This window comes from Trichechus manatus, unplaced genomic scaffold (assembly GCF_000243295.1).
Source record: "Trichechus manatus latirostris isolate Lorelei unplaced genomic scaffold, TriManLat1.0 scaffold00131, whole genome shotgun sequence".
Lineage (NCBI taxonomy): Eukaryota > Metazoa > Chordata > Mammalia > Sirenia > Trichechidae > Trichechus > Trichechus manatus.
In genome coordinates this window covers 7802953-7808687 of record NW_004444067.1, presented here as the reverse complement: position 1 = coordinate 7808687, position 5735 = coordinate 7802953, and the positions used below count along the sequence as shown (strand labels likewise).

Genomic DNA, 5735 nt, shown 5'->3' with positions numbered 1-5735 from the left:
GCTGAGAAGGGACAGTGTTGACATGTCGTGGGGTTAACCATTGTCATAGGGCAATGTGTGTACTGTTTAATGAGAAACGATTTGTTCTGCAAACCTTCATCTGAGGTATAAAAAAAAAAAATTACCTATGTGAGATCAAATTGACAACAGCAACTCAAAAGGTTTGATGGGAAGCCTAGGGGGCACTGAGTTGAAGATAACGGTGATGAAATAATTTGGAAAAGGGTGGTGAGAATAGCAGCACAACTGGAAGAATGTAATCGATGTCACTGAATTCTACATGTAGAAACTTTTGAAAGGGTGCAACTTTGGCTGTGTGTATTTTCACCAAAAAAAAGGTCCTCCAAGGTCGAGAAGGGAGAGTGTTAACATGTTGTGGGGTTGTTGAACAATGTCATAAAACAATATGTGTACTGACTGTTTAATGGGAAACTATTCTGTAAACCATCTCAAGTACAATAAACAATATTAAAAAATCAAAAAAAAAACAATTAGCCCTGTAGTAGGGCAAAGAGTCCTAAGGATGAGGTTATTCAGGTACCAGCCATTCAGGTCTGCTGCAGGTATCCATCTGATTTGGTCAGGCTCTCCAACAGTTCATCTTGTCTTCACCCTTTCTGGCTTCTGATAAAATTTAACTGAGAGAAGATTATTCCCTTGCTCTGAACCTCACGAGGTATCAGCATAGCAAAACCTTTAAGGGACATTGGGTTCGGCCACTGTAATCTAGCAGTGCCTCCTCCTTAGTCCAGTCTTTCATACTTACAGCTTCTCAATTGTTATTGCAATAACACAGATTGGAGCCACCTGCCACAATAGCCAATTCTGAGACAGGTGAGGTGAGTAGCAAGAGTTTTATTATATATCAATATATAGGAGACAGAGGAGAATAGATTCCTCAAAAAACCCCACTCCCCTACTGGAGATTGGCCACAGGCTTTTATAGGGACAGGATTATGGGTCTTAGAAGTTTGTGTTAGTTCCCCCTTGAGGTGGTCACGTCCCAGATGAGTTGATCTTTTCTTGGGGGTTATCTGGTGACATCCTGGTTTTCTTGTCCCAAGATGGGTGCTTTGTTCAGTTTGTCATTCCTAGAGCATTCTCACTTGTTTTCCGCCCTCCAAGGAGGAACATCGGTGAATCTTAAACCTTTTGTAGAGACTGGAACAGGAGGGAAAAACAAGATCATGAGACCATGTGGGGGTCAGCAATGGGGAGTAATAATAGTGAGCCGGGCCTATGCAGCCTCTTCCAATCCCCCCTTTTACTGAAAGTTTCTCAATCTTGGGAAACAGGGTGTCGCTTCATTTCTGACTACTTCCTGCTGGTTAGGGGCATTGGCTGGGGTGAGAAACCTCCTGATATCGACTGGGGCCATAGGCAGGGGGTGAGTTAGAGTGGAAATTGGCTGCATCTTGGTGAATTAGCTGACATTCGACCTCAGAGCTTGAAAAAGGGGCGTCCCAACTTACCACGGTAAAAATTTTTCTAGCCTTGAGTATTTCTATTTCCTTTTGTTAATTTTCTCATAAAACGGAACACAAAAACAAACTAGAATAATCACTAACTATTCTTAAGGTTCCTTTTTCAGGCTCTTCTACGGCCCACTTAACTGGACCTACTGGAGTTAGGGCTGAGACTACAAACAGGAAGGTCAGAGTGTCCCCAGCTTGCAAGGTCAGTGTCCCCTTTGCCTGTAAGATCACCAGCACCTTTTCTGTCCAGGTCTCCTGAGAAAATAGAAAGATAGAGGGAAACAAGGTCAAAATCAATGTATTGTAAGCTTCTTGAACTTGTACTTCAGGCCCTGAATTGCAGTACAAGAGTACGATGGCTCTTTGTTTTCTGCTTCTTTCTCTTCTTCTGGCAGGGCTCCTTTTACTCTCAAGTGATGCACCCATGTGGCTGCTCCTGCTAATTTCAGAGATGAGTGGGTGGTCAGGAGAACTTCAAAAGGTCCCTCCCACTGTGCGGCCATTTGATCTTCCAGGGGTTGATTCTTCTAGGTTTTTAACAGGACCCAGTCTCCGATCTCTGTGTTGGAACCTGTGGAGAGGAGTGTCAGAAGGAAAAGACAAATGAGAAGAAGCATACTGATTAACAGTGTTTATGACAGCTCTCAGAGAACGGACCCAGTTGCCTTTCTCTACCTCGGTCATCACCAAGGTGGGGAAAGTCGACTTTTTCAGGAATGGTCTCCCATATATTAATTCGTAAGGGCTCAATATGAGCCCGCTTCAAGGGGCTACCTGGATTCTGAGCAGGGCAATGGGGAGAACTTGTATCTAAGTGGAGCTTGTCTCCTCGCAAAGTTTCGCCAAGGACTTTTTCAGAGTATGGTTCATCTTTCTGGTCTTTCCAGTCAACTGTGGTCTCCAGGCTGAGTGTAATTTCGAATTTATATCTAAAAACTTACTGACATCTTGGGTGACTGTTGCCATAAAAGCTCTCCTGTTGTCACTCTGTACTGAGATTGGAAGATCAAAACGGGGGATGATTTCTTTGAGTAACGCCTTGGTCACTTCTTGGGCTTGTTCAGTTCGACAAAGGAAAGCCTGCAACTACCCTGAGTAGGTGTCCACAAAAACCAGCAGATATTGAAAATTTCCAGGTGTCTGGGGCATTATACCACTGCCACCTGAAGGAGATCATTGATTGCCTAAAGGAGTATCAGGATTTCTGATATATATTTTATTTCTTTGTTGGCAGATGTCAGAAGTCTCCTTTCTTTCTACAAGGCACCATGTGAGTGAAGCACCAGATGGACATATTATCAGTATACACAGTTATGCGTCTTCCTGCTCCTAGTCACAGGTCCCGCCCAAGGGCTATGAGTTCAGCCTTTTGAGCTGAAGTGCTAGCAGGAAGTGGAGCTGTCTCTAAGACCTCAGTTCATGTCACCAACGCGTATCCTGCCTTGTGGCATCCTTCATATAGAAAGCTACTGTCATCTGTATACATTTCTATCTCTGGGTCAGTCAAGGGAACATCTCAGAGATCTGGTCTGCTAGAATAAACTTCTTCAATTATCCCTAGGTAGTCGTGTATTGGGGCATCTTCCAAAATAGGCAGCGATGTGGCGGGATTGAGGGAGGAGACAGCCTGCAGAACCACGTTTGAGTTGTCTAACAAGACTGCCTGATTTTTCCCATCCATCCTGCCGTGAGCCAGAAACCCCCCTCTTGTTCCAAAAGAGGCAAAACTGTTTGTGGTGTGTTTACCATTACCTTTTGTCCAAGGATGAATTTCTTGGCTTCCTGTAACACGTCACATGTTGCAGCCACGGCTCGAAGACAAGGGGGCCATCCCTGGGCCACGTTGTCCAGCTGTTTTGAAAAGTAGGCCACCGGTTGCCTGGCTGGTCCCAGTGTTTGAGTTAGTACCCCCAAAACAATTCCCTCTCTTACTATCAGTTCATTCAGTGGCAAATATAGGCTGAGACTCGGGGTGTGGAGGAATACAAAAGAAGGCTGTCATGGTTTGAATTATGTCCCCCAAAAAATGTGTGTATCAATTTGACTGGGCCATGATTCCCAGAATTGTGTGGTTGGCCTCCATTTTGTGATTGTAACTTTATGTTAAAGAGGATTAGAGTGGGATTGTAACACCACCTTTACCTAGGTCACATCCCTGATCCAATGTAAAGGGAGTTTCCCCGGGGTGTGGCCTGTACCATCTTTTATCTCTTGTAAGAGATAAAAGGAAAGGGAAGCAAGCAGAGAATTGGGGACCTCATACCATCAAGAAAGTAGTGCCAGGAGCAGAGCGTGTCCTTTGGACTGGGGTCCCTGTGCAGAGAAGCTCCTAGTCCGGGGGAACACTGATGAGGAGGCCGACAGAAAAAGCCTTCCCCTGGAGATGACGCCCTGAATTTGGACTTTCAGCCTACCTTGCTGTGAAGAAAGAAATTTCTCTTTGTTAAAGCCATCCACTTGTGGTATTTCTGTTATAGCAGCACTAGATAACTAAGACAAAGGCATTTTTTAAAGTCCAGTACTGAAAACCAAGCAAATTGACTGGACATAGTAACCAAGAGGGTATATGGGTTTGGCACAATCAGATGAATGTCCTCTACTACTTGGCTGATTTTCCTTAGGTCTTGAACAGACTGATACTCTCTTGTCCCCAGTTTCAACACTGGTAAGATAGGGGTGTTGTATGGAAAGTGGCAAAATTTCAAAAGTCCAGTTTTTATGTATCGATGCACCAATGGTGGGATCCCTTCCAAAGCTTCCTTACGGGGGGGATATTGCCTTTGGTTTATAATAGGTACTCCGGGTTTTAAAGTAATTTTAACCGGTGTGGCTGACTTGGCTCACCCAGGCCTTTCTTGTGTCCAGACCTCCGGATTCACCTTTTGTTGAATATGGAAAGGAATGCCACTAAGTGTCACTATTGCTTCTTGCAACAGTGTTGCCTGCAAGGTACATGCGTTTTCAGGTGGGATCTGTAGAAAATGGAAAGGAACAACTCTGCCATTCTATTTGGGTTACTACGTTAAGGAGGATTGTGATTCTTCCAATTATACAAGTCAGAGGCAGAGAAAGGAGTATGTACTAACATTGTTCCTCCTTCAGCTGGAATTTTTGTCAGAGGAAATTGCCCTGCCGGAGCCCCAGCAGTACACTCACCGAAAACAATACCCTAACCGGTGTGTGTAGGGGGTAGACCATACCCAATGAAGTCAGACTCATACTTCCCGATTCTCTTCCTTCGTCAGTTTCTCTCAAGCTGGTCAGACAAGAATCAGGCTTGGCCCTTTCTGTGGGGGATTCTGCCGTCATTCCTTGACCCAACCTGTCGGCTTCTACCACACCTTCTCTATATGGCGTGGGGAGCTGAAGCAGTTATCGGGGCTATTCCTTCTAAGAGGGGAACCTCTGGTGAGGATTCAGGAAGTACTTTTGCCTTCGGCTTTCCCTGGAAAAGAACCTAGTTAGAGGGATTTAAAGTTTGATAGATAAACATGAAAGCTTGAATATAGGGAAATTTGTCCTATTTTTTCCTACAAAACAAGTCAAGCTGAAAAATCATGCTGTAATCCAAAGACCCATTTTGGAGCCAATGTTTCTGGTCCCCCAGCTGGTACTCGGACCATACATTGTTATATAAGCATATCATTTTCTATTTTGTCATAGGCTCATAGGTATACCTCCACTAGTTTGCTAGAATGCAGCCTAGAGGAGATTTGGCTGGGATAGATAGGCCTCTCCCCATAATAGGTGTTTGTTTATGCATAAGCAGCATCAGTAACTGCTTTTCATGTGCCTCAACAGCAACTACATTTTGCAAAACCTCAGACTGAGTATTAATATAAATACAGCAACATTTATCTATTAAGGCACAAACTGTTTCTTGAGAGGCTAACAGGAAGGCTAATACTATTCTATTTTGTAAAATCATAGCTCAAATTTCAGATACTTCTCTGGTTATGACAGTTACAACTTTGCTAAGTTTACCAACAGTACTAATTCAAGAGTTACAATATCTAAACCCATTAGTTAGATAATTTAGGAGAAAGGAAAATGATTTCTTATATCCAGAAAGTAGGACCTTAAAACATCAGCAATATTCTCACATAAAACCAATAGCTTCCTTTCATTTATTCAGTCTTATGTAGTTAAATTCTGTTCCATGTGATTCTGGATCAGCAGCAGTGTGTGAACTCATCATCTTCTACATAAGAGTTCTGGAAATCTTGATAGAATTTAGTCACAGTCCTTTTCAAAAGTCCA

The 5735-nt window shown here is 43.5% G+C and overlaps 1 long non-coding RNA gene across 1 annotated transcript; it reads right to left on the bottom strand.

Annotated features, from left to right (window-relative positions):
- Positions 1 to 769: 769 nt before the first annotated feature.
- LOC111822120 (uncharacterized) lies at positions 770 to 3794 on the bottom strand. The gene is made up of 4 exons (XR_002825397.1): positions 3739 to 3794; positions 3228 to 3326; positions 1569 to 2046; positions 770 to 1161 (listed from the first exon to the last, which is right to left on the bottom strand). It is a non-coding gene; the product is annotated as an uncharacterized LOC111822120 (long non-coding RNA).
- Between the last annotated feature and the right edge of the window lie 1941 nt (positions 3795 to 5735).